At 35.3% G+C, this 24,346-nt stretch overlaps 1 pseudogene; it reads right to left on the bottom strand.

Moving 5' to 3' along the window:
- Positions 1–10,839: 10,839 nt before the first annotated feature.
- On the bottom strand, positions 10,840–12,105 carry LOC149214207 (protein ecdysoneless homolog pseudogene; annotated as a pseudogene).
- Positions 12,106–24,346: the final 12,241 nt, after the last annotated feature.

The raw sequence follows: 24,346 nt of genomic DNA on the forward strand, positions 1-24,346 counted from the left end.
AAGGTTACAGGCGACTTCTGTTTGTTTATAAGCCCCTGTCTTTTGAAAGAAAGGCTAAAGATTATGTTTGTTTATAAGCCCCTGTCTTTTGAAAGAAAGGCTAAAGAAAGAAAGGTGACAAAGGTACAGGCTTCTAGTGAATGTCTACTGGCTAAAGGCTTCTGTCCTTAACGTGGCATGGTGAAAAACTTGCATGATATATGATGGAGATGGAGTGAAGAAGCACGTGGCTCTCATGCGAGGGTCCTCGAGGTCATCTAATTTAAAAAATTTAACTTTCTTCCAGCAGGTCGAGAATCATTAATTTCTAGAATTTTCCTGAACTTTCTTTAGCTTCACGTTTCAGCGCCCCACCACATCTGTTAGATTGTTGGAATAATGTTCTGGTGCATTGATCAAATTTGCTTTCAAAACAGCCTAGAAAATATAGCATTCTACTTGCTTTAATATTTTCTTCATTGTAGTCCTAATAATAAATCTCTGATGCACTGGTAAATCATTTAATATATTGTCACTGGTAAGTCATTTAATATATTGTCAGGATGCTTCAAATGTAAAATTTGGCCATCTTCTTGATTGAGATGTGTTTGCTTCATGGCATAATGATCAAATAAAACACATCAATGCTTGCTGTTGCAGCTGTCTATGCTACTCAATCCTCTTTGAAAAAGGATTGAGGCCGTCTTTTCTAAATCCTTGAACCAGGATGATTGTCTTGGAACTTCCAAAAACTTCTAATAGTAATAACAATATAACCATAGGATTTATGTTCAGTTCTTTTGCATGAGAAATATTTGTCTCTTTTAAGTTTTAATGAAGGATTTAGATCCTGCCCTTTTCTACTGGTATACTACTGGTATATGGCAGTATGTATTTGATCATCAGCGCTCCAAACATTTGCAAAAACTAAGTGGACAGAGGAACCAAGTTTTAACGAAGGATTTAGATCCTGCCCTTTTCTACTGGTATACTACTAGTATATGGCAGTATGTATTTGATCATCAGCGCTCCAAACATCTGCAACAGCTAAGTGGACAGAGGAAACAACTACACCTTATGTTTTATTAATTGCTTTCATACCTGGTAGGGACTCCGGTTGCTTGCATCTCCTGTTTCTATTGTAGATTCTTGAAATCCAACTGACAGGAGAGGAGTCAAAAATTAATACGTCGAGCTATTTAAATAGCCCGCAACTCAGGTATGAATGCCTCTGAATTATATCTATAATTTATGTCACTCACAAAGAACATGGTCTAAAAATTGTAATAACAACTTTGCTTGAGTAGGATGGTCAGTCTGAAACATAATATCGTTTATTGTTGGACACATATTTTCGTATTAAACATAGAGTTTTAATTGGTTGTTGGTTATGGGAAAGACTGTGATAAAGTTGAAAAATCTTTTCACAAGTTTTAAATTTTACAATATACTTATATCTCAGAAGACCCTGAGCTTAAGTCGATTGCTGATTCCCCGAATATTCGGGAATCGGACGGACATGGGCGTCGTCAAAAAATTGACCGTGTCCATATCCGTCCTATTCCCGAATATTCAGGTAATCAGCAATCAACATAAAGATAGCCTTCAGAATATTTAATCCAATTAAATATTCTATCTATATCTCCTTTATGGATTTGCTATATACTTATATCTCGGAAGACCCTGAGCTTATGTCGATTGCTGATTCCCCGAATATTCGAGAATCGGATGGACATGGGCGCGGTCAAAAAATTCGTTGTGCCCATATCCATCCTATTCCCGAATATTCAGATAATCAGCAATCGACATAAAGTTAGCCTTCAGAAGATTTAATCCAATTAAAGATTCTATCTATATCTCCTTTATGGATCTGCTCAAGGAATTTGCAGAACCATTAAAAACTAAGGGATTCTAATAAGGAAGTGGCAAATTTGGAAGACGAACTCATAATATAATAAATTTATATGTAATTTAATGCCATTAAGGATTTTAATTATATGTCCTTCGAGAATTTGTTCAAGGAATATCCAATACAAAGCTAAAGGATCCTAATAAGCCGCAAAGTTGGCAGAAAGAATCCGTATTAGTAGTCTATATACAATCAAATTGAATTCCAAAAACCATGGAGAAGGAAAGAGATATTCTCTTTTTCAAAATAATTTTAATAAGATTAATTGCAATGTAATATAGTCCATATATAATCGGCATCTCTATTGCTATTGTTAATTAATTAAGTAAATAAGTGTCTATTTCAACAAAATTTCCACCGCACAGCTTTTTCCTTCCTACACACATCCACTTTGCACAACTTCCTCTACACAAACTTCAACAATAATTTAAAGACTCGCGAATATATAATTCTACCAGCTCTTCTCTACAATTCTCTCATCTGCGTTTCCATTTCGCAAGCCTTAATAGGAATACGACCTGCAATATGTAAAATATTAGTATATATTAGCCTCACATAACGAGGAATAATAGCTAATAATACTAGCAATTGTCCCAATAGGTACAAAGAGAGGCCGATAGGATTATTAAATCAAAATTGTTGAATTTCTCTAGAAGAGATGTTGGTTCAAGCCTAACAAATGAGCAATTTGAGCTGGCTAAAGGCCTTCTAATTGTTTTTTATTATTGTAAAATTATATTGATAATTCATTGGTTTTACTTTCAAAAGCTTGAAGGAATTTGAAGAGCAGGTATAGAATTTCTTTGTGGGATTTGATCCCAAAATCCTTGATTTGTAGATATATACTCAATGAAATGTTAATTGGTTGAAACCCTGCACAAATGTTTGATATAAGAAAATAAGCCAAAAAGGTTGAAAGTCTTAATTGGTTTGTGGAAAACCTTGTTTTCTTGGACTGGATCATTGTGCAATTACTTTTCTTTAGATGTTTTGTTTATATCTATATTACACGGAACACATTGAATGTCTTATTTCATTTTAGAGTAAGTTAATTACCCAAAATTAAGAAACCTCTATAGATGGCCAAGCATCTACGAAGATTTCTAGTGACCAAGGCAATAACTACCATGACTATCCCCTACCATTTGACAATGCTTCTCTACCCAACCAGATTGAATACTTAGGGAGCGAAAAGCAAGCCAATTACACAAAAAAATTGCCTTTGGAAAGAATTATGCATACACATAGAGCAAAATCCAAATACTCTACCAAGAAGAAAGAAAGTTGTCCACACAAATTTTGATTTTTAATTTATGGAAACTTATGATTCGCTATGTTAATAAATCCAAAACATTCTTAATGTAAATACACGTTTAGATGAAAAGGATAAAAAAATTTCATTGTAACATATTATAAGCTCACAGATATATCAAAGTTAGAGATATGTATAGAGTACATTACAACATCACCGTTGAAATAAAAAATACTCTTCTCATGATTCTGCTCATGAATCACGAGTAACTCAAATGTGTCAACCCTGTAGTCGATCTCTAATCGAATTCCGAGAAGTTTTGAAGCCTTGACGCCCGCCTCATATAACAAAAAAAGATATTTAACAAATAAAATAAGAATACATAGTGATGAAGCAATCAATAAGTACCCGACAACAAGGCAATTAATGTTATATATGTTACGATACACACTGAAATTCAAATTACCTTTAAGTACCTGCAATGTTAGAATATACATCGTTGAATTCAAAGTATCTTCAAATATTAGAATATACATTGTTGAATTCAAAGTAGTTTCAGAATTTCAAATCCCACTGTAAATGCTGGATTATATGCTACTGGATTTGGATTTGAAGTAACTTCAACTTCATATATATATATATATATATATATATATATATTGCTCTGTAAATATATAATATGTGCCTAATGATGAGATTGCATCCATCACCTATAGAGATGGTGAGATACTGTTTACATTGCTTTCTTTCGAGGAAAAATGCGAGGTACTCTTTATTGCTTTTATTTTTAAGAAATTATTTATTTAAAAATATATATATTAACTCTTTTTTTTTCAATTGAACTTGATGGATCTAACAGCACCCCATTTTCATCAATCCCAATAACCTCCCATGACTTAAGGTTACGATATGGGCACAAAATAACAATGCATGCATGCTTACCTTTGGCTTGTGAAATGGAATTTCATAAGACTGCATCATTGTCCTATAATTATCTGGTTTCCCTTTATCGATCATACCCTCCTCATTTTGAATTGATTCCACTTCCACTACACCTCCATAATTGGCCTCTGAATTTGCAGGCGCGTGTTCAGATTCTCCAAGGACTTCCATCTTTATGACCAGTCAGATTATCCGAAGTATCTCTGACATTGATCAAACAAATCTTATTTCATTAAAGCATGCCCTTCTGATCCATTGAGTTTAGCTAGGATTCAGACTTGAACTACAAAAATTGCTAAAAATCAAAAGGCTTGGCAAAAAAATCAATTTTGGAAAACAGAGGAGAACACCCCCGCCTCCTCCCAAAAAAAACCAAACACCTCCATCACATGGCTAATTAACATTATGCCCGTAAATAGACAACTACCCTTTAAACACCCCTATTGCCAATGATAAATCAAACCTCATTCTGCCCTTGTAATATTGTTAAGGTAAAATTATGATCATAGATCCAGCACAAAGGTAAGTGCAGAAAAGAAGAAGGCATTAAAATAACTACAAATACTTAATATATCTACATGCATGCAAAAGTCCAAGCCATAACCTTTTTATTTGATGGCACGTAGCTCCCTGGATTAATGCATTTCCCTCCCTCAGACAAAAGTCCACGTCGCGACCTTCTGATTTGATAGAACGCATCTCGCTTGCTTAGTGTACTCTGCTATCAACTATTTGATTGGAATCTCTAATCATGACTACTGACATAAGAGAGTAAGTGAACAGCTTTGATCACACCTTGCTATTTTGCAAACTGAACACGACCATGATTTGTCAAACGTAAAAAAAAAGCAGATTTCATTCGCATCATACCACAGCCATGCACTTTGACAGACTTAACTCAAGACCTGGGGAGGTTATGGTTAAATACAACATTTTATAACATAACCATGTGGACGTCATTAAAGAAGAAGGTTCCAAAGCTAAATAATCTCCTGCAAAGGCCAAGCAACCTAGAGACTATTCAAGATTCATCTTGTTTGCTTTGTCCTGACTCATGATATGGCAGATACACTATTGGTTTGCATTTTATAATCATTTTAATTTGACCTTATCTGTCCTATCCTCATATGGCAGAGCTGATATCAGTTTGCTTTGGGAAAAAGCCATGATGCCCTTTATTTCTAGCCATAGCACAGTTGCTTTACTGTGGAAGCCTTTCTCAGTTTCAATTTGCCTACTGGTGCATGTGATGTTGTTTGCAAGGCATAGGAAAATAAACCTTGTCTGCCACTCCCATGCCATTGCTGACTTGCTGTGGCCCATCAAGGGTGCTCTTGCTGGCTGGGGTCTGATGGACTTGAGTAGTCTCAGATCTGCATATCCTGTGGGGGTGTGGTGTTTCCCCTCACACCCTTTCAGCATTTTATAGGTAATAGTTAATAGGTTAGTTGTGCTTCCTAACCAGACATATGTCACTCCTTCGCATGATGCCTGAAAATTTGCAAAGGAATAGTTTGATTTCTGTTTCACTACCAGGCTCATGCTGCACTCTTGCATGAAGGCATGTGTCTTCATTAAGGGGTGCAATTTGATTGTGTCTGGACTCTGTATAGCTGTGTTTTGTAAATCATAGGATTCACTAGCTCATAGGTAGCCAATTTTAGTACTTATGCCCAAAGTTACCCGCCCTTTATATGTTTCTATGGGAAAAGCCTTTCTGCTATCCACCCTTTTTGCGTAATATGTTCATTGTACTGATATATTTTTTTATCGATAGAACTTCGAGGCATGTTTAATATATACATGTGTGCACTATCTGGGCACACATGTATGTGTGTTTGGCCTCCCTTCTGTAGACACATATTGAATTTAACAGCCCCATTCCTTACAATATTAGAGGAGCCTGCATACAATTTTGAATTCAATTACAAGAAATTTTGTTGCTTTGTACATCAGGTTCTGGTCTAGTGGAAACTTGAGAATTTTTTGTGACAATGACACAGTTTCTAATCCTAACAGGCATGCTCCTCCCTTGAATGAGACTTGCCAGGTGTGGCTCTTGACTATATTGAATATTATTGAGGTATGCAGATTATGGTATGGTCCTGGCAAGATACCAGTTCTTCGCTCAAAGGTTTGAGTGTGGGTAGAGCTTCTTACAAGGTTTACCATCTAGGTAAAGATAATAGATTCCCGTTTACAAATAAATTAATTAATTTCTTTAACCTACTAACAGATTATGGTATGGTGTTGGCAAGGTACCAGTTCTTCACTCAAATGTATGAGGGCGGGTAGATATCCTTTCTAGGTTTACCATCCATGTAAAAAAAATAGGTTGCTAGATATAGAATAAATAAAAGAAATTATTTGGTTTTATGACGTTTCTCACTGCTGATAATGTGTACTTAAATTGAGGAGGTAGTGCATCAGATGGATCATCTGTGAAAAAAAAATTAAGCTTACCTGACTCTGGAGAAGAGTGTGGTATTTCTGTAATAGTCCAATGCTTCATCCATGAGCTTCTTATGCTCCTTCGAACCTTCAAGAAGACCCCTGAAATAACCCCTGTTCTCTAAGCTTCTCCTGAATGCCTCCCATCCAATATCTCTACTCCTCGCTGCTTTTAGTGCCGAGCTTTGGACTCCAGCAACCCCTGAGCCACTCAGTCCGAGTTCTGCATTCTCCATCTCGGACTGATAATGCGATCTCTGCTGATACATCATCTCAAATCCATAGCTTATCTTCATACCCAGTTCTGCCTCCTTGTAATTTGGAGACGACAGAGGCGGCATCGGATAGCAACGTGGTGCCTAAAAGGTTTGCTGCACAAGCTGAGCATACATGGCCCTTGACATCCTCACAGAGACATCTACCATCTCCTTATTGCCCAAAAACTTCTTCATTCGAGACGCCGCCTTCATGGAATCCACGTCCCGTTCATAAAAGGCCTCCACCGCCTTAGAAATCAAGTGTAGCTCATGCTTCAAAACCTGAGCCACGCTCAGAGGAACTCCAACCCTGACCCTATGCATGTTAACCCTAGATTTATCGGGATAACCTTTAATATGACTATTTATAGCGTTCTGAACAGCATCGCTAGCTCTGGTTTGCACAAAACCACCCTTGAGAGCCCGCAAGGAGTCCCATACTGAGGGTTTCACCAGTAAATGGTAAACCTCTCCCGCAGAAGCGGACAAAGGCAGAATGTGAATTTCTCCCTGCCGGATAAAAACCCTGTTCCAGCTGTTTTCTGGCCGGAGCCATCCCAAACCCTGGCCGAAACACTAGGTATGCATTTCGTGATTTCGCGTAGAATAAAGACCATGAACCATTCGTCCTCTACGTTGTCTCCGTACTTGAGCCTGCCGTGAAGATGGGGAACGGAAGCCCACAGGTTCGAGTCCCGGAACTCTACCAAGAAGAAAGAAAGTTGTCCACACAAATTTTCATTTTTAATTTATGGAAACTTATGATTCGCTATGTTAATAAATCCAAAACATTCTTAATGTAAATACACGTTTAGATGAAAAGGATAAAAAAAATAACATTGTAACATATTATAAGCTCACAGATATATCAAAGTTAGAGATATGTATAGAGTACATTACAACATCACTGTTGAAACCAAAAATACTCTTCTCATGATTCTGCTCACGAATCACGAGCACCTCGAATGTGTCAACCCTGTAGTTGATCTCTGATCGAATCCCGAGAAGTTCTGAAGCCTCGACGCCCGCCTCATATAACAAAAAAAGATATTTAACAAATTAAAATAAGCATACGTAGTGATGAAGCAATCAATAAGTACCCAACAACAGGGCAATTAACGTTATATATGTTACAATACACACTGAAATTCAAATTACCTTTAAGTACCTGCAATGTTAGAATATACATCGTTGAATTCAAAGTATCTTCAAATATTAGAATATACATTGTTGAATTCAAAGTAGTTTCAGAATTTCAGATCCCACTGTAAATGTTGGATTATATGCTACTGGATTTGGATTTGAAGTAACTTCGACTTCATATATATATATATATCTGTAAATATATAATATATGCCTAATGATGAGATTGCATCCATCACCTATAGAGATGGTGAGATACTGTTTACATTGCTTTCTTTCAAGGAAAAATGCGAGGTATTCTTTATTTCTTTTATTAACTCTTTTTTTTTCAATTGAACTTGATGGATCTAACAGCACCCCATTTTCATCAATCCCAATAACCTCCCATGACTTAAGGTTACGATATGGGCACAAAATAACAATGCATGCATGCTTACCTTTGGATTGTGAGACGGAATTTCATAAGACTGCATCATTGTCCTATAATTATCTGGTTTCCCTTTATCGATCATACCCTCCTCATTTTGAATTGATTCCACTTCCACTGCACCTCCATAATTGGCCTCTGAATCTGCAGGCGTGTGTTCAGATTCTCCAGCGACTTCCATCTTTATGACCAGTCAGATTATCCCAAGTATCTCTGACACCGATCAAACAAATCTTATTTCATTAAAGCATGCCCTTCTGATCCATTGAGTTTAGCTATGATTCAGACCTGAACTACAAAAATTGCTAAAAATCAAAAGGCTTGGCAAAATTTGTAAAAGATCAATTTTGCAAAACAAAGGAGAACACCCCCGCCTCCTCCCAAAAAAAAACCAAACACCTTCATCACACGGCTAATTAACATTATGCCCGTAAATAGGCAACTACCCTTTAAACACCCCTATTGCCAATGATAAATCAAACCTGATTCTGCACTTGTAATATTGTTAAGGTAAAATTATGATCGTAGATCCAGCACAAAGGTAAGTGCAGAAAAGAAGAAGGCCTTAAAATAACTGCAAATACTTAATATATCTACATGCATGCAAAAGTCCAAGCCATAACCTTTGTATTTGATGGCACGCAGCTCCCTGGATTAATGCATTCCCCTCCCTCAGACAAAAGTCCACGCCGCGACCTTCTGATTTGATAGAACGCAGCTCGCTTGCTTAGTGTACTCCGCTATCAACTATTTGATTGGAATCTCTAATCATGACTACTGACATAAGAGAGTAAGTGAACAGCTTTGATCACACCTTGCTATTTTGCAAACTGAACACGGCCATGATTTGTCATACGTCAAAAAAAGGCAGATTTCATTCGCATCATACCACAGCCACGCACTTTGACAGACTTAACTCAAGACCTGGGGAGGTTATGGTTAAATACAACATTTTATAACATAACCATGTGGACGTCATTAAAGAAGAAGGTTCCAAAGCTAAATAATCTCCTGCAAAGGCCAAGCAACCTAGAGACTGTTCAAGATTTCATCTTGTTTGCTTTGTCCTGACTCCTGATATGGCAGATACACTATTGGTTTGCATTTTATAATCATTTTAATTTGACCTTATCTGTCCTATCCTCATATGGCAGAGCTGATATCAGTTTGCTTTGGGAAAAAGCCATGATGCCCTTTATTTCCAGCCACAGCACAGTTGCTTTACTGCGGAAGCCTTTCTCAGTTTCAATTTGCCTACTGGTGCATGTGATGTTGTTTGCAAGGCATAGGAAAATAAACCTTTTCTGCCACTCCCATGCCATTGCTGACTTGCTGTGGCCCATCAAGGGTGCTCTTGCTGGCTGGGGTCTGATGGACTTGAGTAGTCTCATATCTGCATATCCTGTGGGGGTGTGGTGTTTCCCCTCACACCCTTTCAGCATTTTATAGGTAATAGTTAATAGGTTAGTTGTGCTTCCTGACCAGACATATGTCACTCCTTCACATGATGCCTGAAAAGTTGCAAAGGAATAGTTTGATTTCTGTTTCACTACCAGGCTCATGCTGCACTCTTGCATGAAGGCATGTGTCTTCATTAAGGGGTGCAATTTGATTGTGTCTGGACTCTGTACAGCTGTGTTTTGTAAATCACAGGATTCACTAGCTCATAGGTAGCCAATTTTAGTACTTAGGCCCAACGTTACCTGCCCTTTATATGTTTCTATGGGAAAAGCCTTTCTGCTATCCACCCTTTTTGCGTAATATGTTCATTGTACTGATATATTTTTTTATCGATAGAACTTGGAGGCGTGTTTAATATATACATGTGTGCACTATCTGGGCACACATGTATGTGTGTTTGGCCTCCCTTCTGTAGACACAAATTGAATTTAACAGTCCCATTGCTTACAATATTAGAGAAGCCTGCATACAATTTTGAATTCAATTACAAGAACTTCTGTTGCTTTGTACATCAGGCTGTGGTCTAGTGGAAACTTGAGAAGTTTTTGTTACAATGACACGGTTTCTAATCCTAACAGGCATGCTCCTCCCTTGAATGAGATTTGCCAGGTGTGGCTCTTGACTATATTGAATATTATTGAGGTATGGGGATTATGGTATGGTCCTGGCAAGTTACCAGTTCTTCGCTGAAATGTGTGAGGGTGGGTAGAGCTTATTACAAGGTTTACCATCCAGGTAAAGATAATAGATTCCTGTTTACGAATAAATAAAAGAATTTCTTTAACCTACCAGCAGATTATGGTATGGTGCTATCAAGGTACCAGTTCTTCGCTCAAATGTATGAGGGTGGGTAGATATCCTTTCCAGGTTTACCATCCATGTAAAAAAAGTAGGTTGCCAGATATAGAATAAATTAAAGGAATTATTTGGTTTTATGACGTTTCTCACTGCTGATAATGTGTACTTAAATTGAGGAGGTGGTGCATCACATGAATCATCTGTGAAAAAAAAATTAAGCTTACCTGACTCTGGAGAAGAGTGTGGTATTTCTGTAATAGTCCAATGCTTCATCCATGAGCTTCTTATGCTCCTTCGAACCTTCAAGAAGACCCCTGAAATAACCCTTGTTCTCTAAGCTTCTCCTGAATGCCTCCCATCCAATATATCTACTCCTCGCTGCTTTCAGTGCCGAGCTTTCGACTTCAGCAACCCCTGAGCCACTCAGTCTGAGTTCTGCATTCTCCATCTCTTACTGATAATGCGATCTGTGCTGATACATCATCTCAAATCCACAGCTTATCTTCATACCCAGTTCTGCCTCCTTGTAATTTGGAGATGACAGAGGCGGCATCAGATAGCAACGCGGTGCCTGAAAGGCTTGCTGCACGAGCTGAGCATACATGGCCCTTGACATCCTCACAGAGACATCTACCATCTCCTTATTGCCCAAAAAATTCTCCATCCGAGACGCCGCCTTCATGGAATCCACGTCCCGTTCATAAAAGGCCTCCACCGCCTTAGAAATCAAGTGCGGCTCGTGCTTCAAAACCTGAGCCACGCTCAGAGGAACTCGAACCCTGACCCTATGCATGTTAACCCTAGCTTTATCGGGATAACCTTTAATACGACTGTTTATAGCGTTCTGAACAGCATCGCTAGCTCTGGTTTGCACAAAACCACCCGTGAGAGCCCGCAAGGAGTCCCATACTGAGGGTTTCACCGGTAAATGGTAAACCTCTCCCACAGAAGCAGACAAAGGTAGAATGTGAATTTCTCCCTGCTGGATAAAAACCCTGTTCCAGCTGTTTTCTGGCCGGAGCCATCCCAAACCCTGGCCCAAACACTAGGTATGCATTTCGTGATTTCGCGTAGAATAAAGACCACGAACCATTCGTCCTCTACGTTGTCTCCGTACTTGAGCCTGCCGTGAAGATGGGGAATGGAAGCCCGCGGGTTCGAGTCCCGGAGATTGGAATTGAGAGTACAGGGACACGATGAGGTTACAGCAGGTTGAAGGTTGAATGATTCGTGTTGCCATATATAATCCTTAGCGAAATCTGAAATTGTGTCTAGACATTGTACCTGGAGTTCTTTCAATCGGGACTCGGTTTCTTCGGCTGACATCGAGTCTGATAATGCGAAGTCCGGGAAAATGGCGTAGAGAAGAGTGTCGTCGGGGATTCTCGCTCGGCCTGCCGAGTATTCGTATTCTTCGTCCATGGCTGTCATTGCTGCAAAAGCTTCACGCGCTCTGCTCCTAAAAATGATGTGCGTTTTGTGTAGTTCAATGCGACCTTTCTTTCTTCTTTTTAGGGATTTTCCAACGGTACTTGCGGTTGAAGTAAGGGCATGCATGCAGCCCAGTAGCCAGATGTCAAAACCTATCGGCCTAAAAATCGGCAGCAGAAAGCACGATTTGCACGCTTCAAATCAACGGTTGAAATTGTCTAACATGATCGAACGGAGCAGGGTAAAAGTGTTGATGAAAAATTGATGCATAGGAAGGCCTATCGGCCTAAATATACTATGATGCATATTATAGCCCCTAGTTATTATATACACTCATATAATTATTATTTTCAGAAACAATTTAATTATATAATTCTATATAATTTCAAGTTGCATTAAATCTAATTTTGTCATGTAATTAAAAAATATAAGATATAAGTTAGCTAAAATGAACAATCTTTAAATTTAAGTTTCAAGTTCTACACAGGTAGCTAAAGTCATTAGTTGATTGTGCCTCTGCACTCTTGCATAAAAGAAAATAAATAAATAAAATATGTAATATCCTAAACACAGATCTATTTGTGTTAGTCCGATAGAGAAAAAAATCAAGTATTCATTATGGTCGGCTTTCATTTATCACAACAATTTATTTTTTATTTAGAGTATAAATAACTTTTCCACCTAATATAATATTTAAAGGATAAAGAAATCTAAACTTGCTTTAGATTTTAAAGAAATGTCCAAAGCCATAAAACTTTGCATTGTTATACGTTGATCAATATCAATCAAAATTAATTATTTATGTTTACTTTACATGAAGATGAATATGTTTATTTTATAATATTATTTTAAAATAAGTTTTAATTATTTACCTTTAATTTATATGAAGATAAATATGTTTATTTTATAATATTTATTCTAAAATAAGTTTAGTTGGGCGGAGAGCTTTATTCTAAAATTCTGTGTGAAAGTAATGTGCAAGTATGTCTAAGTTCAATTTGGAATTGACACATCTCACTTCAAATAAAACAAAAATATTAGAAGTTCAGCTCAATTTGGAGTTGACACATCTCACTTCAAATAAAATAAAAATATTAGAAAAATAATAAAAGTAAAGATATTTAAAACTTATACTTTAAATATTTTAACATCTGAATTAAATAAATTATTTGAACATCTATGTTACCTAATTTAGGTAAATATCAACTTCACATATATATCTATATATACAAAAAAAAATTGTTTAAAGAATATTTTAATGTTGTATATGATAAAATTTCAGAAATATTTTAGCACTTGAATTACATAAATTATTTGAACATCTATATTAGCTAATTTAGGTAAATATAAACTTCACATATATATCTATATATAAAAAAAAAATTGTTTAACGAATATTTTAATGTTGTATATGATAAAATATCTAATGTGAGTTATATATAAAATAATTTAATATCAATTAATATTCATATATACTTAAAATATATATTAATAAAAAAATACTATTTTAATGTGTTTGGATAAAATTACTCAATAAACATATGCACATGCTATATAAAATAATTTATATATTGTTTTAAAAAATTATTTATATATCATATAAAAAAGTTATGGTAAAAATAAATTTTATGATTAAAAAAATTGAAGTGGTCTCCCTTTAATCATTTTTTAAATATATAATTTTTGTGGAAATTCAATAAAGATTGTTTTAAAATTATAAGTTTAAATTATGTAATTCCTATAACATTCAAAAATAAAATTTAAAAGATAATAAATACACAATTTTTTTTTACATTCTAAAATAAATCATAACTCTATGCTAGTTAATTGTTGTTCACAAAAATGTATTATTGTTTTTTAATCATGAAAAACATACATTTACATGTTTAGCTTTATTTTGTTTCGGGACGTGAGATGACCACCCTACGTATTACAATGATCTATTCGTTATACTGTGCGCTCCACACACTACTTATCTACACAAGAAAAGCTAAGATTGCTAATGTAAAATAGTTATTTGATATATCTTGCTTAAACAAGCTACTCGCTGTCGTCCACTGTACTCCTGCCTCATTGAACATTGACTGTACTTTTCATTTCTCCACTCCTGCCTCAATGAAGGCTAAATGTACTCACTACTCGTCAGTTGGGATTGACCTCACTTCGTAGTTGAGATCAAATCTGATCTACTGGGGAGAATGGGAACCTCCCTTGTCATCGGCCCTACCTATTTCAAACCTGACGAAATGAATGGAACATCACATAAAACCTAACATGACGCCGGCCCCCCCCCCCCCGCGAAAGTGGTGCATATATATGGCTCAAGATTATAGCAGATCCGTTCATCCATATCGTATAACACAAAACAACAACGGTCTGAATGTTTGTAATAAGAGTTGGATTATTTACGTATTATATCGTCTGAAATCCAGGTAATACGACGAGAAATTCGAGTAAAGATCAGACCTGCATCTCCGAAATTACTTAGTTTTACTGTACATAGTTACCAAATTCGAATTCGAATACGGATTCGAATTCGATTCAATACGAAAAAAATTTGACAATATAAAATTCAATACGAGAAAAATTCGAAAATATACATCTCATAAAGACTAACAATTTTTATTTTTTCCAAAATTAAAAAATAAAATAAAAAATGAAATGAATCCTTCCTTACTTGATACTTTGAATAATGTTGTACTTATTTCCAATATTAATCTTTTATGTCTATTTAAAATTACATAATAATGAAAGAAAAAATGCATAAAGCAAAATTTATTAGTATTGAAAATTTGAAAAACGTGTAAGTCAAATATAATAATATAAATAACAAAAATTCAAACCTGATATTTATATAAAAAATTAGATATTGAATATTAAAATTAAGTTTCAAGTGATCAACACAGATCAAGAAACTTATATCTCAATCTCTTTCTTCTTCAAATCCAAATTTATTTAATAATAAATATGTATAAATTAATCTCTGAACCCTTTAAATTAAATTCGAATTCCATACCAACAATTGCAATGAACCACTATTATCCAATTTACTAATAACTATCATCTAAATAAGAATGAGAAAAACTATTTTAAAATTTTTACAATTTTTTTAATATATAACTTACTCCTCTTTGAACTTTTTAATACTAAAAATTTCTATCACATTATTGAATATAAAAATTATTATTTTTCAGCTTACATCTATTTTACATTGCATGCTTGCTAATTGATGAAAGGAGATTCAAACGCTATTCCGAAGGGCCGTGCCCTCTTCTCAGCGTCTTTGCTAATAACGGCAACGACGACGAACAGAATCGTACTGACGAATTGCCGAATTTTTTGGGCCTTGGTAACTTAGGTTTTACAAGACAAACAGGCCGACACACCAATCCTTGAAATTGGGATGGTAAATTCTTCAATTCTGGTCCGAATTCAGGATTTTTTTTTATTTTATTGATTTCGGCGGCCTATACGTGTAGTGTGTAATGTAAGAAGATACAATCAATATAAAAGCAAATCCCATTACTAATTCTAGCCTAGGGAGTTTTCGTGTTTGAAATTTATTTTCAAGTATTACCACCCGCGTTCTCCTAAACAACTTATAAGCACAGTAAAGAGGCTTTTTAAGTGGTTTTTCTTTCCCTGCTATGGAATTTGGTTTCTCTGGGTTCAATTGAGCTGTTAGAGACCAGATTTTGTAAAGTTTGGTACGTAAATCAAAAACTTAGATTCTCTGAAGCTTTTTGTCCACATAATTCTCATTTATATGAAAGCAAGTATTGCCACGCGTGTTCTCCTAAACAACTTATGGTCAGCACAGTAGAGAGGCTTTACTAGGTAGTTTTTCTCTCCCTGCTATGGAATTTGGTTTCTATGGGTTCAATTGAGCTTTTGGAAACCAGGTTTTGTAGAGTTTGATATGTAAATCAAAAACTTTCATGTTATGAAGATTTTTGTCCACATAATTCTTATTTATATGAAAGTAGAGCGACCTGATTTCAAGTCTTATTCTATTTTTTTTTAATGAAAATTGTAAAAAAAATGAAAACTGTAGAGCATAGAGATACATTTCTCAATATTATGAATGAGTCAAATAAAATTATATTCTCCAATACTTCCCCTTAATTTTAACCATAAAATTAAACTTACATGTCTATTGGTCTATGTATTAGCTAGGGTTGCAATTTAAAAATTTGAGATCATCTAGATTTTATTTTCTATTTCTTTTCTTCGAGATCTTATAGCCTCTAAATTGTATCTCTTTAAAACTCTAATTCTTGAAAATTTCATTGAAGTGCTAATCATGCATGATCTCTTCAACATTCATTTTTGCAGTTTCTATGCAGACCTTATCAAGGCATGTTGTTGCAAGCTATCCTACAAGGAAACTTAATTGTTTTTCATAATCATATTGTTTACTTGCACATTGGAAATCAATGGTAAGTGTAAAAATATTTGCATAACCACATTTGTTCTATTTCTTCTGCTCTGCAATGAGAGCTTTCTCATTGTGCGCTTCTGTCTTTGCTTCTACCTCTTTGAATTCCTTGCTAACCTGTGATGCTGCAAACATGTTGTTGTCCACTTGGTTTTGAGACTCAAGTAGGCTTCTCTCGCTGAATAGCATCATGTCGATATGATGTTTTTGTTGCATCATCTACAACCATTCATGATTAGGTAACAAATATTCATCAAATTTAACTTCAACAAATTGAATTGTTGGAAACCATACAACTGGCTGGAGTCATCAAATTTTCATCAGCAAGCTCTGTTGCTAGAATCACGAAATTGTCAACAACAAGCTATGCTGTTGAAATCACCAAATTGCCATTAGCAAGCTCTGCTGTTGGAATCACCAAACTGTCATCAACAAGCTTTGTTTCTGGATTTACGAAATCTTCATCCACTTACAGTTGTGCATAGTGGGAGTCACGAGCATCTATGTGCTTCTTCTCTGCTTCTTCAGCAAATTCTTCACATACATCATCCACTTGTGGCTGAGAACAGTGGGATTCAACAAACTTTTAAATGCTACCCCTTGCACCAAAACACCTCTCAAAGGTATCCCAACCCTCCTTAGTCGTTTTGGAATCTGAAATGAGGGAAATAATGTTGTCATCTACAGATTATTTTATGCATTTCAATGCGAAGACATTCTTTTGCCTCTTCACTTGTAATTATTTTTAAAAATCTTCATATATCTCTAGTTGTTGCTTTGACATTCTTAACCTCTTGTTTTTTCCCATTTGTTGAGCACTGGCTCACTGCAACTCAACAAACAAATCTATCTACAAACATAGTTGTTGTCTGAAACAAAAATATCTTTGCAATAACTTTTCTATTACTCAAGATTTAAATAAAAACATCTACAATTTAAAAAAAAAACATCACCTACACCATGACTACTTTGACCAACCATGTCTTACAAATATATCACAACACCCCATAATTGATTTAAACAATGCTCCCTAATAGAACCTCCTTAAAAGATTGAAGGTGCCTTTTAAACCTACGGGCCACTTAATAATATCATGAAAGGAAGCGCCTCTTTTTAAAACAATACATGAGCATTGTTAAAGTAATTCTCCCGAAGCTTTTTAAGAAAATAACGCTCACGAAACTCTCAAAAAGCTTTTGACTTTCGTGCTCGGATTTTTCAGGTTTTGAGTTCTGATGCTTCATGCCTCTTAAAAACCGTAATTTGACTCCTCAAGCATCGAAAACAAAACCTCGGCTCCAGCTCTGTCGTTTAAAAGACAAACATAATGGCTTATTATTTTTTTTTAAATTCGGCTTTGACTCCTCGCTGGTTGGTTCACGGGTATGCCGTCAGCCGTGGGCATACTTCTTGATGCCTTCTGGCAGCGTTGAAACGCGTGTTTTTGTAGTTTCGTCACTTTACAAAGGTCAACGCACTTAAGCAGAGTGATCAAGTGGTTTGGTAACTTAATTTAAAAAAAAAAAAAATTGCTCTGTTCTCTAGCTTTTTCACGATTTTTATTTTTAGAGTTGATTCTCTCTGTTGTTTTTTTTGTTTCTTCGCACTAAACTTTTTCAAATTTTTGTCTCTAAGAGTCTTATGAAGATTTGCTCTCACTTTGTTCAGATTGCTGCTCTCTCAGGGAGTCTTATGCAAACTAGTTTTGATACCATGACAAGAAATGAAAATTGTGGAGTAAAGAGTTGTACTTCTCAAGATTAAGAATTAGTTAAATAAGATTACATTGGGGATGTCAACATTAAATGACTGGAGTGAAACTCAATTAAACTAAACTAACTGAAACTTAATTAGGACACTTGGAGTAACCACTGTGATACCTAGCAGGTGGTTGGAATTATATTCTCCAACCAATATTGCAACTTCACAAAGAATGAGAAAAAACGTGGAGCAGAGATTGCTCTTTTCAATATTCAAAATGGTTAAATAGATTACATTGTAAACATCAACAATAAATGACTGAAGTAGAACTCGACACCTATGGAGTAGAACTGAAGTAAAACTGAACTGTCTATGACACCTAGTAGACAACAAAATCAAATAAGATGACACCTAACCGACAATGAGATTAATATCTCAACATCCCCTCTTAATCTTAACTTTTACATTTAGAGATACTTATAATCCCTAATTGTTCTTTTTGAAATTCAAATATATTCTTGCCCAATGGCTTTGTGAAAATATTTGCTAGTTGATCTTTGGAACCACAAAAAGAAAGTACTATGTTGTCATCATTGACAAGCTCACGGATGAAATGAAAACAAGTGTCAATGTGCTTACTCTTTTTGTGGAAAACATGATTTTTTGATAAAGAAATCGCTGAACTGTGATAACAGTAGATAGGAGTTGGCGCTTTCTGAATATTTGAAATATCTTTCAATAATCTTCTCAACCACAGAGCTTGACAAGCTGCTGAATTTGCTACTACATATTCTTCATCTCCATTAGATATTGAAACGATTGACTGTTTCTTGGATTCCCATGAAATCAAATTGGTCCCAAGATGGAAAACATACCCTCAAGTGTTTTTGCGATCATCTAAACTCCTCGCATAATCACTGTCTGTATAACATGAAAGTGAACAATTTTCAGAATGTGTATAGAACAAACCATAGTCTATTGTCCCTAAAATATACCTTAAGATCCTTTTTCAACCTTCCAATGAGTGATCTTAGGTGACTGCATAAACCTGGAGACAAAACTTGTTGCAAACATAATGTCAGGTCTAGTTGCAGTTAGATACAACAAACTACCAACTAGACTTTTATACATTGTGGAATCAACTGGTGGTGCTACATCTTCTTTCCTCGGTTTTGTGCCTTGAGCAATTGGTGTATCTAAAAGTTTGCAATAGCTCATTCTAAACTTTTGGATGATATCAATGACATATTTTTGTTGACCAACAAATATGACATTAGCATATTGGTGAATTTCAATGCCTAAGAAGTATTTCATTACTCCTAGATCTGTCATATCAAACTATGTTTGCATTGCTAACTTGAAATCTTCTAACATCATGTTTCTTGTATAAATAAGATCATCTACATAAAAAAATATAATAAGAATTTTATCTTCATTCATTTTGGTATACAAAGTTAGCTCATGATTGTTTCTAAAAAAACAACTTTTGATGAGATAGGTGTCAATGTGACTGTACGAAGCTCTAGGATCTTGTTTCAAACCATACACAGATTTCTTCAATTTGCATACCTTATGATCCTATCCTGAAACTTCAAAGCTAGAGGGCTGCTCTACATAAACTTTTTCTCGCAATATACCATTTAGAAAGACAGATTTACATCAAGTTGATAGACTTTCCATTTGTGTTTTGCTTTTGTGGACAAAATTGCCCTGACAGTATCTAACCTTGCTACTAGAGAAAAGGTTTCACCATAATAGATACCAAACTATTGTGAGAATCCTTTGGCAACCAAACTTGCCTTATGTTTCTCAATCTCTCCTTTTTCATTCAGCTTGGTCTTATATTCTCATTTTACACCAATTATGGTTTTGTCTTTTGGGAGGTTAGCTAATTCCCAAGTCCGATTCTTCTTTATCGCAACAATTTCTTGATTAATTGCATCTACCCAATTCTTTTCTTTAACTGCTTCTTCAAAATGAGTTGGTTGATATGAAAGAAATGCAAACATATTTTGTTGGTCAAACTCACGCTGATGCTCATATATTTCTCTGATGATTCTTGTTTTTTGATTGTCTTCTGAAGAGGTTGAATCACTGAAGCATTCATTACTTGAAGATGTACCATTTTCAAAATGGTATGACTCTTCTTCACCGTGCAATCTAGGTGTGTGTGGTGGATAAGAAAGATTGATTTGAAGTTTCATCAACTTGATCAAACCAAGATTTATTTTCAAATAATTTTACATCTCTACTTAAAACAAACTTCTTTGTATCTAGATTATAAAGTTTGTAGGCCTTTGAGTTCTCACTATAGGCTATGAAAATACATATTTCACTCCTATCATCAAGTTTTTTTCTTAGTTGCTCAGGAACATGTGAAAATTCTATTGATCCAAAAATTTTAAAGTGAGATGCAATTACCTTTTTACCATCCCATGCTTCTTGGGGTATTGTATCTTGGAGACTGGTTATTGGAGATCTGTTGAGAACATACACTGATGCCGAAACTACTTCAGCCTAGTAGTTATTTGACAACTTCTTCTCACGAAGCATACATATGACCATATTCATGATTGACTCATTTTCCCTTTCTACTACTACATTCTGTTGTGGAGTATATCTTGTTGTATTCTGCATTATGATTCCTTGTTGTTGACAAAAAACTTTGAATTCATTAGAGTTTTACTCTCCTCCTCTGTCGGATCTGAGTACTTTCAAATGCTTTCCACTCTGCTTTTCTTCTTCGACTTTGAATATTTTGAACCTTAAGAATGTATCTGATTTATTTTTTGAAAAAAATACACCCATGTCTTCCTATTATAATCATCAATGAATGTCAGAAAATAAAGACTACCACCAATGGATTGTGTCTACATTGGACCACATAAATCTGTATGAACAAGTTCTAAAGGCTCTTTTGCTCTAGAGGAAGATGTGGGAAATCTATCTCTTTTATGCTTGGACATAACACAAATTTCACAATTACAGTCTTTTTCATTCATAGTAGGGAGACCAATGACGATTGATTGTTTCTGAAGTTGACTTAGAGTCTTGAATGGGATATGGCCATATCTAGAATGCCATAGCTGAGATTCATCTATTCTTGACACATTGTGGACTAAAGACTGTGAGATATTTCGACTTCTAAGAGTCAAAGGAAACATCATATTCTTGGTTTTTTCAACCTTTGCTATGAGTCTTCTATTGGGAGGTTTGTTATAGATATAACAAATGTTCCCTTCAAATATTACATCATAACCATGTTCCATCAATTTTCCTACACTAATGAGGTTATGCTTCAAACTTGGAACATAATAAACATCATGAATGTATTTATGTTGATTATGTTTAGTAAGAATAGGGAATGAACCTTTTCCTTCAGCTTTAATGCAAGAACGATCTCCAAGAGTAATTTATGATGTTATGGAAGCGTCAACATGAGAAAGCAGATTTTTCTTACCTGTCATATGATTGCTGCAGCCATTGTCCAGTAACCAAAGATCCTTGTTGTGAGTATCTTCAGAAAGATGACAGGAAAGAAACATTGTTGGATAGATGGACATTGCCTCTTTGTTGATCTGACTCTTTCTTTCTACATTCAAGTTCATCATGCCCAAATTTCTTGCAGTGATAACATTGAATATTATATTTTCTCCATGGTCTCCTTCTCTGAGTTTGGTCTTGTGGAGGTCTCCATTGCTATGCTGATCTACCTCTGCTTCGACCATTGCGTCGCTTGTTTCCACCTCTGAATCCTCTGCCTCTGCCTCTACCAAAAGAGAGTTGTGCTTTGAAAGCTTGTTCCATGGAATCTTCTGCCAAGTTGAGTATTCTTTTGTGTGCCAGAAGTGATCCGGTCAACTGTGCTATTGAGAAAGTTGTAAAATCCTTGGATTCCTGAATGGTTGTTACAATCATGTCATATTTTTGATCTGAAATAGTTTCACCAATGAGCTTGATTTGATTGACTATTCCCACGACTCTAGTCATGAACTAATCCACATTTTCTGTATGAGGGATCTTTAGGGTTTCGAACTGTGATTTCAGTGTTTGTAGTTTCATTGTCTTCACTGTATCATTACCTTGATACGCATCTTTCAATATTTCCCAAGCTTCATATGATGTGGATGCACCGGTTATCTTATCGAAAATAGAGTCATTGACTCAGTTTTGTATCCAACATTTGGTTGTGTTCTTTCTTCCTGAGTTCAGTCGTTGCATCCCTCTGATACCATGACAAAGAATGAGAAAAAACGTAAAGCAGAGATTGCTCTTCTCAATATTCAAAATGGTTAAATAGATTACATTGTAAACATCAACAATAAATCACTGAAGTAGAACTCAACACCTATGGAGTAGAACTGAAGTAAAACTGAAATGTCTATGATAGCTAGCAGACAAGAAAATCAAATAAGATGACACTTAACCAACACCGAGATTAATATCTCAACACAAGTAACGAAATTAGGAACTATTAGTCATCATTCCTCGTATCTTTTTATTGCCATTATTGCCTTCCATTTTGATAATTCCATCTTTTAATTTCAAACAATGTGAGAAACAAAGGTTGTGTGGGAGAGGCTATTTGCAGAAAAAAATGATGTGTTGGCTGCTCTACACGACATTCTTCTACATATATCTCCTCTTCAGATCATTAAGGCTGAATTGAGATAAACTGGTTGATTTATTATTACCTATGTCATAGCCTTCGGAAAACTCTTTAATCATTTGCAATCTCTTAAACCCAATTGCAAAGCAGTTATCTTTTGAATCTTCACGTAATTCCTCAGCTGAGGTCCTCACAACTCAATTTCTCCATCGACAGCGAGATTTTCTTGTGGGAATTTGATCTACAAAGATTGTAGAAGAACTTTGTAATGATCTTTGCTACTAGTGGTGTACTAGCAACGACGTTGCTGTAAACAATAGCGTATGGAGTCAAAAGTACTGAATTATGACTACTCGAGTAGCCATTGGTTGACTGCTCTTTACTTTGCGGCCAGCATTGATTTGTTTAGTATTTGCAGTTTGATTTTCAAGAAGATTCGATTTTCGCAGGGCCTCTGAAGCTGATATAAATTTACAGGTGCCAAGAATTTATGGTCTCTTTATCTGAATGACGTCGCAAACATAAACAATGTAAGAATTGTTCATGTATATACTCGAAAAATAGTGTGCGTAAGCAAAGTTACTTCCAACACCGTCCAAAACACTGAAATCGAGTTTGGAGAGTAGAAACACTTACTATAGCAATTTAAATTCTTTGTGAAATAATCAAACATGCATGAAAATGTAACATTTTTGTTAGGAAAGAAAAAGTAAAGAACAAGTCGTGATTCATAGCCATAAGTTTCTTGGTTACATTCTTACTAAAGATTGGTAGATTGTGTTGTGATATTTTTGTTAGACGTAATCATTTTACACATATGTTTCGAGGTATTTATTAATTGTTTTTGTTTGACTATATGTATCAGTGAAATTTAAATGTTAATAAAACAATTAACAGAAAATGTAAATAATGCCCCGAAGAAGGGAAATGCGTTTTATGTAAAAAAAGTACTAAAAGCATTGATTGTTTCGTTTTAACTACCGTCACCGCTTCAAGTTCACTGAGCATGATTTCAGGTTGAACATGTAAAGAAAATACGATTATTCTATAAACAAGAATACCCTCGGACCTGTTATCACAAAATCTGACCTTGATAGGCTGCTGATCAAGTAGACTTTGAGTAACTCTTTCAAAGCAATCTTTTGGTTGAGGGTTAGTCTCCTCAACCTGAAAGGGCTCTCTCAATAGGTTTAAGATTTTTGATTAATGATTAGATGGCTAACTCTAGTAGTAAAATCGAACAAAATATATAACTTGGTTGAATCAAAGATTATCAAAAATTCATTGGGCTATGGAGTCAAGGTAGTCTTCAACAAAACATCATGATTAGCAAAACATGGAAGTCAAGGCACTTGGAGTTCAGGTTTACAAGTGAAATAGTAACACAGTAAATCAACACAGTTTACAAGCATGTGAAGGAAGATAGAGCATTTTCCAATGAATTTTAGTATCACAAGCTCATACCACTGCAAATAAGTAATTGAACAAGGGCATAAGAACGTCAGACACATAAACTCCTTGTGAATCTTGAGTATTCAAAGTGATCTC

This window comes from Pinus tabuliformis, chromosome 1_1, assembly GCF_031772625.1.
Source record: "Pinus tabuliformis cultivar Carrire ecotype Pingquan chromosome 1_1, CPIR1, whole genome shotgun sequence".
Lineage (NCBI taxonomy): Eukaryota > Viridiplantae > Streptophyta > Pinopsida > Pinales > Pinaceae > Pinus > Pinus tabuliformis.